This window comes from Sceloporus occidentalis, unplaced genomic scaffold (genome assembly GCF_023333645.1).
Source record: "Sceloporus occidentalis isolate IW3139 unplaced genomic scaffold, rSceOcc1.0.p SCAF_1, whole genome shotgun sequence".
Classification (NCBI taxonomy): Eukaryota; Metazoa; Chordata; class Lepidosauria; order Squamata; family Phrynosomatidae; genus Sceloporus; species Sceloporus occidentalis.
This window is the reverse complement of record NW_028316981.1, coordinates 26,739,311-26,752,953: the sequence shown is the minus strand read 5'-3', so window position 1 is coordinate 26,752,953 and position 13,643 is coordinate 26,739,311. Positions and strand designations below refer to the sequence as shown.

The window sequence follows — 13,643 nt, the reverse complement described above, 5'->3', positions numbered from 1 at the left end:
GCAAAAACAAAATACAGTAGGCCCTTCAAGCCTGATGTCTGTCCATCCCAAAATACAAAACTCAACTACTGGAATTGGTTTTCCACAGTCTAATGTGGTGCCAGCTACTGTGACTGAGAGACCACAAAACATGATTACCTCTTCCGATCTCAAATGGGTTAAAATGTAGTCTCACATGGAATCGGACAAGTCTGTGGAATCTTTGATCCATGTGATTTGAGAAAACACTCAGCCCAAATGAATAATAATAATAATAAATAAAAATTTTATTTGTATACCGCCCTTCTTAAAATCAGGGCGGTGAACAGCAACTATACAACAGTACAACAATAAGCCATACAGAGTTAATTAAAAACAATTCAATAAAAATAATAAAATTTCATGCCAGCGAAACAATGCTGACGAAGGGGGGGGGGGGAGGGGGGGAAGTATTCTGGTCAGGGGTAAGCCTGTTCGAATAAGTAGGTTTTTAGCCCCTTCTTAAATTGGGCTAGGGAGGCGGCTGAGCAGAGCTCGAAGGGCAGCGAGTTCCAGAGGTTGGGGGCCGAGATGGAAAAGGCCCTTCTAGAGGTGGAGTTATATTTCCCCTCTGGAACTCTTAACAATAGCTGCCCTGATGATCTGAGTGTGTGGGGCGGATTGTACGGAGAGAGGCGGTCCTCCAGATACCCTGGGCCCAAGCCATTTAGGGCTTTATAGGTGATAACCACCACCTTGTATTGCGCCCGGAAGCGAATAGGCAGCCAATGTAGGTCTTTAAGGACTGGTGTTATATGACTGGCCCTGGCAGTGCCAGTGACCAGACGGGCTGCCATGTTCTGCACAAGTTGCAGCTTCCGGGTATGGTACAAGGGTTGCCCCATGTAGAGCGCGTTGCAGAAATCCAAATGAGAGGTTACCAGGGCATGTACAACAGTTTCAAGGTCCCTCCGGTCAAGGTAGGGACGCAGCTGGCGTATCAGCCGAAGCTGATAACAGGTGCTCCTGACCGTCGCATCCACCTGAAATGTAAGGTGGAGCGACGAGTCCAAGAGCACCCCCAGACTGCGTACAGAGTCCTTCACGGAAAGCGTGATTCCGTTCAGGACAGGTGGAACTTTTTTAAACAGCATGCACATCATCAATATGTACTAACAGAAGACTGAGACTGGACTCAAGGCAGCCCTGCTTCAGATCCCAATGGAGCCATGTTTGGGCTCTAGAAAGGTTTTTCAGATTTGGTTCATTCATTAATTATTAAAAATAAAGTCTGCTGTAATGTTAACGTAGAAGAATCAGAAATACAAGAGCAGAGACAGCAATATCGAGAGCCAGCGTGGTTGCCCACTCAACTATGAAAACCACTGGGTGGCCCAGGGTAAGACAGACTCTCTCAGCCTCAGAGGATGACAAAGGCAACACCCCCCCCCCCCGAAGAAACATGCCAAGAAACCCAAGTGATAGGGTTGCCATAAGTTGGAAATGACTTGAACGCACATGATAACAAGAGGAGAGTGATATGCACACTTCTGCACCCATGTAATGAGTGCAGAAGTGTACTTACACAGTAATGAGTATACACAGTAATGAGTATACAGAGTTAGAACATACTTTGAAGTAATGCCTATGGCTGCTCCCACACTGCAGAATTAATTCAGTTTGACACCACTTTAACTGTCATGGCTCCATACTATGGAATCCTTGGGTTTGAAATTTGTTGTAGCAGCAGAATGCTCTGACAGAGAAGGCTAAATATCTCAGAAAACTACAAATCCCAGAATTCCATAGCACTGAGTCATAGCAATTGAAGCGGTGTCAAACTGCATTAATTCTACAGTGCCTTGGATTCCACATGTTTCACATTACTGAGGGATGCAAGGATAGCCCTGTGACCAAGCAGGGCAAAACAGCCCAACTCAAGGCTCTAGATTTTATCGGGTGAGTAATTGTCAATTATTCAAATGACCATTAATTTTCCTGTCACAGTGGCTGCCATTCAGACGTCTTGAGGAAGGTATCAAAATGTCTTGCTTTGTTTATGGATGGAGTTTATCTTTTACTATCTGCTATGTTTATCTTTCACTGGCTTGCTCTCTCCTAATAATGTCAGGGTCACCTGGGTCAACAATGGCCAATGTACTTTCTGCAAGCTGTGCTCATTTCGAAATAGTTGCCACCATAGTGGTGTACACCAATTTTGGCCAACATAGTGTAGTACTCTATTTCTGATTTCCACAAAGTAGGACAATTGTTGGCTAAGATGACCAACTTGGCTTTGCCCTGCCAAATCATTTTCAGAGTTTGTTTGTATCTAAGTATATATTTACCACTTTTCTGAACCAGCTGAAGTTTAGAGTTTATGGACGCCAGGAACTTTTTCATCTTCTTGGTGGTCACCATCCTGCCAACTTACATCAGCCCTGCCATTACCCAAGACGTGCCTTCAGGATGGCCAGGCAATGAGGATATAGCAGTTTTACTACAGTAGTTATTTTCAGTTCCTAGGGAAATTATATCTGTGTGCAAAGTTGACTGATAGATGTAAATCTGATTTGGAATTCTGTTTACATGTGAAAAGGGTCACAGCTAAACCACGTTCTAACACTGAAAGGCAACTTGACTGATGTCTAAACTCTAATTTAAAGTCTGTCTCTTATGCTATACAAGTTAAAGCTACATCAGCACCAAACTTGGATTTCTCTCAGAGGATAAAAATAAAGATCACAATGAGGTTTTATTCCTATTCTGTCAATTACTTTGGGTACATTCCAAGCAAATACTTCAGATTTCAGTGTTTAGCTCTAGAATGGATAGGATGTTAGCTCCAGAATAGGAGTCTATATAGCTGGAAGGGACTGCGAGGGCCATCTTGTTCAACCTATTGCCATGCAGGAATACAGAATTAAAGCACTCCTGAGAGATGGTCATCCAACTTCTGTTTAAAGACTTCCAGAGAAGGGGAATCCACCAGTCCATTCCACTGCTGAACAGCTCTTGCAGTAAAGAAACACTTCCTAATATTTGGGAGGAATCTCTTTTCTTTTAATTTGAATTCATTGGTTTATGTTATAGTCTTCAGAGTAGCAGAAGACATCTTCTCACTCCATCTTCTGCATGACATCCTTTCAACTAAACATACCCAAGCTCTCTAAGTTGCCCCTCATAAGCCTTGGTTTTCAGAACTTGTGGATCATCTTGGTTGCCCTTCTGTGGACATATTCCAGCTTATCAATATCTGTCTTGAACAGTGCTGTTCAGAACTGGACAAAGTATTCCAGATGAGATGTAACTAAGGCAGAATAGGATAACACTACTACTTCTCTTCATCTGGACACTAGAATTGCATTAGCCTTTCTGGCAACTGCATCACACTGCTGACTCACATTTAGCAAGCCTGGTGGAATGGTTGAGCATTGGATTAGGACACTGGGAGACCAGGGGTTGATCCCTGGCTCAGACATGGAAGCCCACTGTGTGACCTTGGGCAAGACACACACTCCCAGCCTTCAAGTCATCTCAAAGGATAACAATGACAAATCTCCTCTGAACAAATCTTCCCCAGAAAGCCTTAGGGCAGTGATCGAGAACCTTTTACAGACCGAGTGCCCAAACTGCAACCCGGACCCCACTTATTTATTTCAAAGTGCCACATCCCTCTAGCTTTCTAGTAAGAAACTCTGGCAAACTCTGTGCTAGGGCGATAGCATGTGTGCCCACAGAGAGGGCACTGAGTGCCACCTCTGGCACGCGTGCCATAGGTTCACCATCACTGCCTTAGGGTTACCATAAATTGGAGATGACATGAAGGCACACAAGAACAACATAACTACTAAAACCAACTACTGACTACTAACAACAACTGCTATTCAATTCCAAGTCTGGTGTCATTAAATTTGCATATTTAATACATAGATGTAGTACCTTACATTTACCCCAATGAAAATCATTTTGTTAGTTTCAGCCCAGACTTCCAATCTGTCAAAGTCACTTTGAGTGCTGATCCTGTCCTCTGGAGTATTAGCTACTCCCCTAAATTGGCATCATCTGCAAATTTGGTAACCATGCCTTCTGTTCCATCATCTAAGTCCTCTAATAAAGATGGTGAACAACACTGGGTCCAGATAGTACCCTGAGGCTCCTCACTAGTCACTTCTCTCCAGAATGAAGATCAGTCATCAGTGAGCACTCTCTGGGTCCATTCTGTCAACCAATTATAGATCCAATAGAGGAACTTGCTGGCCCACAGTTCACCAGCTTGCCTACAAGAATATCAGGGGGAACCTGTCAAAAGCCCTGCTGAAATCAATGCATAGTACATCTGCACTACTTCCCTGATCTATCAAACTTGCAATTACATTTTTTTAAAAAGAGCTATGATTAGTTTGGCATGACTTGTTTTTGAGAAACTCATGCTGGTTCCTATTAATCACAGCATTCTTTCCTAAGTGCACACAGACTGAGGGTATATCTACACTGTAGAAATAATTCTAGGATTTGTAGTTTCACAAGGCCTTTAGCCTTCTGTGCAAGTGCTGATGTCTCACAAAATTACAAAGCACACAAAACTATACCCTGACTTTTTAATGATCTCTTCTAGACCCTTCAGTGGAACCAGCATCAATTTGACTGGTCAGCAGTTGTTCTAGTCCACTTTTTTGTCCATTTTGAATATGGGGACAGCATTTGAGCTCTTCCAATCTGCTGAGATCCATCCTGTTCACCAAGAATTCTCAGATATTATTGATAGTGTCTCTGAGATTACATCTGCAAGTTTTCTTAGTACTCTTAAATGCAATTCATCCAGACCTGAACTGATTTTGACCAAACTTGCCATTTACAATTACATTAACTATTCCAAGCATTTTAAGGCAATTTCAGTACCTAACAAACAAACAGCTTCATTTATATATCACTTTATACCGAATTAGCAGTGTCTAAGTGGTTTACAACTCTAAGCTAATTGACCCCAACAATCTTGGTACTCATTTTAGCAACCTCAGAAGGATGCAAGCCTGAGTCAAGCTTGAACCTTTTTGCTGGTATTGAACTCGCAACCACCTAGCTAGTCTGAATTGATGGGCTTTGCTTTTTAAAAATGGTCTTTCAGGTCCATTTGCATGAAACTTAGAGTGAAATAAGCTTTACAGACTGTAAGTGTTATCCTTCTGACCCTTGTTTCATCCAAATCATAAGGAAATTGTCAGGATAAACCTAGATAGTGCTGGGTAAATTTCCTGGTAGGTCATAATCAAAAGAGCCTTATAAAGGTTGGTACATGTGTTTACTACATAAGTCAACAGACTGGCAGAACAGAAAGTGAAAATACATCAAGTAGTATTTACTGTACTGCATGTTAAAGTGATTTACTTGCAAAAATAAACATATGAAACAGATGTGCAAATCAACAAAGGTAAAACAACAAAGCATGTTTATAAAAATATCTCTGTACTATTCAACTGAAAGCCAGTGTAGTGGTTTGAGTGCTGGATTATGACTCTGGAGACCAGGGTTTGATTCCCAGCTCAACCATAAAACCCACTGGGTAACCTTGGGCAAGTCACATGTTCTCAGCCTCAGGGGAAGGCAATGGCAAACCTCCTCTCAACAATTTTTGCTAAGAAAACCCTGTGATAGGGTAACCATAAGTCAAAAATGACTTGAAGGCACACAACAACAAACAACAGCTCTCAAGCAAGATCCTTTTCATACTCATTTCATAACACCATTACACTGAGAAAAGCCACAGACTTACAATACAGCACACATTCAAGCCTGAATTCATTTACTACAGTAGTATCAACTAGTGTAGACCCACTGGCCTGTTACAGACTGCCAAAATAAAGCTGCTTCGGGTCTCTTTGGAGGTATGCTATTTAAATGATGCATGGGTCCTAAGAATCTGGAGGTCATGCCAAAGCCACACTCCATTCCTAAGCACTGGAGGGTAGCTTTGGTGCAGCTTTCGGATTCTTAGGATGCATGCATCATTTAAACAGCATACCTCCAAAGAGACCCGAAGCAGCTTTATTTTGGCAGTCTGTAACAGGCCACTGAATCAATTGCTGAATGGCAAGTCAACACTTATGTTAACCTAACTGATTTACCTGACTAGGATGGTAGCATGCTTTATTCCAGTGGACCTGAAAATGAACACAGGCACCTTCTTCACTCGCAGAAGTTGTTCCAATGATTGAACACTTAAGATGTCAAAGACTTCATGAATTCTACCTTCCTAAAGACAGATATTCCTTCTCTCTTCTTTGCCACTGAACAAACCAGCCAACCAAGCAGGGTGGAAGCTGATACTTGCTGAAGCATGAAGGTTTTCTGTCAATAATTCACCCTTCGGAAACACTACACAGAAGCACAAACTTTAGGTACACCACACTTTTTTCCTAAGTGTTCAGCATTCAGAAGCAGTGCTTGCTCAGTGGGACTTCTGACTACATACTGTAAGTGAAGTTAGCATTGCAACCTTAGGAACACATGTTTTAATACATATACTGTATGTCTTGTTTCTTCTTTTAAATTGACTGATGCATATTTATTGGTCAGTTGTTGTTTCCGCTCAATCCATGAGGACAGATGGGTAAGAAATAAATATTATTATTATTATCATTATTACAGCCACACATAGCAATGCACAAATTGTCCCGTATCCAGACACGCCATCATACAATCACCAAAATAGGTAAGGAAGCTAATCTCATATTGTATCATACAATCACTAAAATCGATAAGCCCCATATTGACTATCATACATTCATTAAAATGGATAAGGAAACTCCATATTGACCATCAATGTACACTGCACCCATTGACAGACCTGCTCTGACTCTTCTTCACCCATACTAAGGAGAGGTTGTATGGTACACTTATGGGGTATTGCAATGGGATATTGTAGCACCTTAAAGACTTGGAAATAAACTAAGTCTATGAAACCTTATACTATAATGTATAAGCTCAGTTAGTCTCAAAGGTGCTACCAACTCCCTTTGTATACAGACTATAACATGGCTTATGGGGTTGAATTCAAAGACCTAGCCGTGTTAGTCTGGAAAATCAGAATGGGAAGGGATCTTGCAGCACGTTTGAGACTAACTGAAAGAGAGAAGCTGGGAGCAGAAGCTTTCCTAGACTTGAGCCCACTTCTTCAGATGCATTTGGTGGTGTGGAAAGCCCAGAGGCAGACCTACATAGCATTTCCACACCTACAAAAGTTTGATTCCTATGGACATTCTCACACACAGAGAGACTGCTCTATAGCTCTGTCCCTGGGCAATGGCAATAGCAAGGCAAGTATGCCAAGGGATCTTGCAGCATCTTTGAGACTGACAGACAGAGAGAAGCTGGGAGCAGCTTTCCTAGACTTTACGTCCTCAGATGGGGTAGTTAGCCATGCTGGAAGAATGGAGTGTGCATCCTCAGACAGCCTCTCCACAACCCATAACAATAACAACAAAAACAACAACAACAAGCCAGACATCCTGACATACAACATGTCACTAACTGAAAATTTCAAAAAACAGGCACATTGCCTCCATGTCTCCTGAAAGGCACTCAGGATGTCTGACTCCCTGTCCTAGCCATCCCCTTTCTCCTGAAAGGCCCCCAGGAACCCTGACTCCATATCCCATCCTCTCATCCTTCTCCTGGGAAGACACCCAGGCACCTTGACTACTCCATATCCTATCTGCTCCTTTTCCTCCTCAAAGGCACCCAGGCGCTCTGACTCCATATCCCATCTACCCTTCTTCCTCCTGGAAATCCACCCAGGCACCCTGACACAATATCCCATCACCCACCTGAAGAGGTACCCTGGTGCCTTGACTCAATATCCCTTTACCTCCTGAAAAGGCAGCCTGGCACCCTGACTATTCCATATCCCATCACCCATCACCTCCTGAAAAGACACCCCAAGCACCCTGACTCTATAACCCATCCACCCCAATTCCCTCTTGATGACTCCATATCCCATCCTCTCACTTTCCTCCTTAAAGGCGGGCACCCAGGCGCCCTAACTCCATATCCCATCCACCCCAATTCCCTCCTGATGATTCCATGTCCTATCCTCTCCTTTTCCTCCTTAAAGGCACCCTGGTGCCTTGACTCCATATCCCATCACCCTTTACCTCCTGAAAAGGCACCCAGGCACCCTGAGGACTCCCTATCTATGCCATCCCTATCCTTCTTTGGGAAGAAGGCAGTCTGTCTGACTCTCTCAATCCCTTTCCCTGGTTTCCAAAGCAGCCTCTGGAGTGGCATTTCCCCTGCTGCCTTCCCTTCCCTTCCCTTCCCGCCATTTTAAGCCCCAGCCCCTGCTGCTGCTGCTACTACTCACCCAGCCAGGCTTGGGTTTCTCTGAGGCTGAAGAGGAGGAGGAGGAGGGCCAAGGAAGAAGGAGGAGGACCCAGCCTCCATCCGGCTCCCTCCCTGGCGCCTCCTCCTCCTCCTTCTCCAGCTCCTCCTCTTCCAAAGGCAGCCCAGCCCAGGGCTGCTGGGGCCTGGTTTGCATGGAGCTGAGGAAGAAGGAAAAGGAAGGATGGTTACAATAGCCTGGCATGGAGATCCTGTCCGCACTGCAGCAATAATGCAGTTTGATACCAGCTTTAACTGCCATGGCTCCACACTATGGAATCCTGGGATGCGTAGTTTGTTGGGGCAGGACGACCAGAGGTCCTCCTTTTCCAGGACACCTCCTCCACCATTTTTAACAAGCCTCCTTCTCTCCTCCAATCTGAGCAGCACTCAGAAGCATGAGTTTACATTTATATTAAGGGGTTTTAGCTTTTATTTTCTCTCCAGGAGGGATTCCAACATGTCCTCCAGTTTCAGCAGCACTAAGAAGCATGAATTTACATTTCTATGAGTGTTTTTAGCTTTTATTTTGGTCATGGCCTACATTTATTTCTGGGTTGTTCGATATTTTGCGGTGCCTTGGCCTGCTTTGCGGTGAAGACATCTGGTCACCCTTCCTGAAGCTCCTATCTGCACTGCAGAAATAAAGCAGTTTGACACTGCTTTAATTGCCATAGCTCCACACTATAGAATCCTGGGATTTGTAGTTTGTTGGGGCACCAGAGGTCTCTGACAGGGAAGGCTAAATGTCTCACATAACTACAAATACCAGGATTCCATAGCACTGAGCCATGGCAGTTAAAGCGGTGTCAAACTGCATTATTTCTGCAAAGACATAGCCGTGTCAGTCAGGAAAATCTGTACGCAAAGGGATCTTGCAGCATCTTTGAGATGAACAGCACAACTGCACTATAGAAATAATGCAGTCTGACACCAGCTTAAGTGCCATAGCTCCACTCAGTGGGGTTCTGGGATCTGTAGTTTTACAAGGTCTTCAGCCTTCTTGACCAGAAGAGTGCTGGGATTCTGTAGGATGGCGCCATGGCAGTTAATACAGGCTCAAACAGCATTATTTCTACAGTGGAGATGGTGCAGTCTCTGAAAGATAGAAGTTGGGAGCATGAGCTTTTGGAGAACTGAGTCCAAAACACACTACAAAAATAATCCAGTTTGAGACCGCTTTAACTCCCCTGGCTCAGTGCTAGGAAATCCTGGGAACTGTAGTTTTGTGAGAAAGTTAGCCTTCTCTATCACAAATACACTGCAAAATGGAGGACAATTCTCAGGCTTCACTAGCACTGAGCCAGCAGGGCAGTTAAAGTGGATTATTTCTGCAGTGTGTTTTGGACTCAGTTCTCCAAAAGCTCATGCCCCCAACTTCTGTCTTTCAGTTAGTCTCAAAGGTGCTGCAAAATCCTTTTGCTTACATTATTTCTGAAATGCAGATTAGACATCCAATGTGGCTGGGAGTTGAACATGAGTCAGCAGTGTGATGCGGCAGCTAAAAAGGCCAATGCAATTCTAGGCTGCATCAATAAATGTATAGTGTAGAAGGGAAGTAGCAGTACCACTCTCTTCTGCTTTGGTTAGGCCTCACCTGAAGTACTGTGCCCAGTTCTGGGCCCTACAATTCAAAAAGGATGTTGAGAAACAAGTGTGTCCAGAGGAGGGAGACCAAAATGGTGAAGGGTCTGGAAACCATGCTCTGCAAGGAGAGACTTAGGGAACTGGATATGTTTAGCTTTAAGAAGAGATGGTTAAGATGTGACATGATAGCCCTGTTCAAGTATTTGAAAGGGTGTCATTGAGGATGGAGCAAGGTTGTTTTCTGCTACTTCAGAGAATAGGACTCAGAGCAATGGATTCAAACTAGAGCAGCGGTTCTCAACCTGTGGGTTGCAGCCCCTTTGGAGGTCAAACGACCCTTTCACAGGGGTAGCCTAAGACCATTGAAAAACACATAATTCCAATGGTCTTAAGAATTGAGACGCCGCAATTTTATGCTTGGGGGTTACCATAACATGAGGAACTATATTAAAGAGTCGCGGTTGAAAACCACTGAACTAGAGGAAAAGATCCACCTCAACATTAGGAGGACTTCCAGACAGTTAGAGCTGTTTGAGAGTGGAACACACTCCCTTGGAGTGTGGTGGGGTCTCCTTTCTTGCAGGTCTTTAAATAGAGACTGGATGGTTATCTGTAGGGGGTGCTTTCATTTTGTGGAGATTATCACACTGGCAAAAAGGACAGGAGCATAGTGGTATGTTTCTGTCAGTATTGCTCGATAACCCAAAAATGATCATACAACACCATGCAACGTTGCAATTATCCTATGAATAAAGATAAATTCTAGCGCCAATTTTATTCAGGGAAAATCCCCATGAATAAAAAGTGGTGCTAGAATTCCTCTTTATCCATGGGATAATTGCAGCATCTCATGACATTATGTGATAATCTTTGCATTATTACACAATATTGACGGAAGCTCCCGTCCTTTTTGCTGGTGTGATAATCTGTGTTCCTGCATGGCAGGGGGTTGGACTGGATAGCCCTTGTGGTCTCTTCCAGCTCTGTGAGTCCATGATTCATGCTAAATAAAATCCGCCTATTCATCTTAAAGGTGCCATAAGACTCCTTTCCACCTTGAATGCTGAAACTGACTTAATAGGGCTACTTCTTTTTCATTTGTTATAAAGGGGAAGTGCATTTGGATTTCTAGCATTTTTGCCTGGAACTAAATTTCACCAGAGTGTCCAGATGTCTTCATCGTGAAGGAGGACGAGACACCACAAAATGGAGGACCTTCAAGGAAAAGGGACGACATGCCCAAATAAAAGCTAAAAACACAAATACAGATATAAATTCATGCTTCTTTGCAATGGCCAAAATGGAGGACATTGTGGAATTTCTCCTGGACAGAAGGCAGAAATGTAGCACACTTCTGGTCACCATGAACTCCTCTAAATCACTGGGGGTTGTTTTGAGGTAAGAGAGGCAAGTAGGTAAGACCTTACTTGGAGAAGAGGAGATAAAAGGAGCTTGTATGCGGCTAAGATCTCACAGTCCAACATTTGTTCCTTTTGTGTTTGTACACACAACATATTTTAAAAGCTAATGGAAAGCACTAGATAGTCCTCTAAAAAGCTCGATCAATGGATGTTACTGATCAATAAAACCCATTAATAACAGATTAAAATGCAGCATTGTTAGCTGCAGATCATTAAAATTCATGATCTGGCCAACTTCAATGCAGGTGACATTACAAACGCTAAGGAAAGATTATCTCCTTTCTTAACTATATAGCTGACACACAAATAGTAAGCATATATATACTAAAAGTGATGTAAATTCCCTGAGCCGTGTTCATAATAGAACCAAAACACCACCACCAGGGTTGACCAGACATCCTCTTTTTCCAGGACATGACCTACATTTTAACCTTCTATCCAGGAGAAATGTCAAAAGGTCCTGCAGTCAGCATGACAAAGAAGCATGAATTTACATTTAGCTTTTATTTGGCCATGTATTCCCTTTTTCTTGAACGTCCTCCTTTTTGTAGTGCCTTGTCCTCCTTTGTAGTGAGGACATCCGGTCACCCTGACCACTACCCATATGTCAGCTGAAGTACAATTTTTAGGAATTGCCAGCTTCCATATCTCAATGTAAATTGAGCATACTCACTGAGCATGAAATGCAGCAAAGTAGACAGAAATGGGGTGGAATGACATCTCCTGGCAAAAGAGCTCTGCACTGCAAAACCTGATTGCAGATTCCACTTGGTTTCATGTATTTTTAGGTCCTTTTTTCATTCAATTTACTTTATATCTGTGTTTTAAAAGGGATGTCCTGGAACCAAACCCTACTGGATACCAAGGGCCTACTGTACTTACACCTTTTATATCATAACATGCACTTCCTAGCAAAGAAAGCAAAATAAGAGGTGTCCTTCTACTAATTCTCGAATGCTGGGCATCCAGACATTTTCAGTCTCAAGACAGCTTGAGGAAACCACCAATCCACTCTATGTCAACTCGTATTCCCTTGCCAATAGCCAGAGATGGCATCAGAATCAGTATTGCTGGGCACCTGCTAAGAGTACGATTTTATCTGTACTCATATCCTCCAGCATTTCACAGATGAAAACCAGGACACATGTGGCCAAGCAACACTGAAGCGTGGTCAATATGGCAAAATTTATCAGTGAGGAAGAACACTTAAGCTAGGAGAGGTTGCATCAGTTTGCTTTTGCCTGAGTCTAAAGAGAAGGGTAAGACTCAGCCCTCTCCTCCTACTGAACTAATTGAGTGCAAACTGCTTTTTCCCTGTGGAATTAATTTTCAGCAATTGAAGCAAATCAAGAACAAAGAGGAAAAGCAGAAGAAGAAGAAAGAAACTGGGGCATTTAAATGCAACTGAACAAGTAAGACAGCAGATGTTTAATTCCCTGCCCAAACAGGACTGTCATGAGGTATCCATATCTCTCAGCTGGTGGAAGGTACTTTGACCACTTCAGCAATGAACACTGAAAGCTAAATCTGAGAGCACTTTCCAACTACAAACCTGAACTTCATGAGGAGTTTAACCTACCCTTCCTACTAGCATGCTTATCGTACTTCCAGTTGCATGCCATTTTCCTAGGAGTAAACAGAATCTACACAGCAGCTTGGAGAGTTCTTAAAAACTAGGTGAACAGCCCACAACAGCGCCCTTCAGATAAGATTCCAATTCATATGAACCCCTCCCATTGTGATCAATGTTCAGGGGTGATTAGATTAATCTAATCACCAGCCACTGAGTATTAAATTCTGTTATTTTCAATGAGCTAATGACTTGCAAGTATATGTTTGAGGCTGCACTACACATGTACATAAGAGTAACGGTGAACTCAGTGCAACTTATTGCTGAGTAAGTAAGCAAGCAAATTTACGTAGTGTAACTCCAGGTCAACAGAAAGCATTAGAAATACATAATCATTCAGTTGCTTTTAAAATGCCCCAGTTTCTCTCTTCTGTTTCTGCTTTTCTTCTTTGTTCTTGATTTGCTTCAGTCGCTGAAAATTAAAACAGCAACTTCAAAGTCAATTATAGGCCAAAAAAAAGTATGTAGATTTATGTCTCAACGCTTGAGGGAACTCCAAAATAATGTCAGGAGAGACAGGTCTGATGTTTCAGTCCAACTATTAATACAAATAGAAGCAGTTTTTGAAGGTAAAGAAGCATTCTTATCACAAAGCCCAATGGAAAGAGCTAGGCCTCTGTATAATTTTTTTAAAAGTGATGGAAAATTTTGGGAATTATTTGCCACTG

The 13,643-nt window shown here is 42.9% G+C and overlaps 1 protein-coding gene and 1 pseudogene across 7 annotated transcripts in view; both read right to left on the bottom strand.

The window, feature by feature from the left end:
* KCTD6 (potassium channel tetramerization domain containing 6) overlaps positions 1 to 13,643 on the bottom strand; it is a 45,395-nt gene that overhangs the window by 18,662 nt on the left and 13,090 nt on the right. For 2 of the 7 annotated variants that reach the window (XM_089518613.1, XM_089518627.1), the window contains exon 1: positions 8,321 to 8,341. The exons of 1 other annotated variant lie outside the window; for it this stretch is intronic. The gene's annotated coding sequence lies outside the window, so the exon portion shown is untranslated. Of the gene's footprint in view, positions 1 to 6,083; positions 6,231 to 8,320; positions 8,342 to 8,881; positions 8,937 to 13,643 lie in introns of those variants that run through there. 4 more of the 7 variants (XM_089518620.1, XM_089518643.1, XM_089518605.1 and 1 more) reach the window with 3 other exon arrangements.
* On the bottom strand, positions 2,052 to 2,471 carry LOC149321273 (large ribosomal subunit protein eL30 pseudogene; annotated as a pseudogene).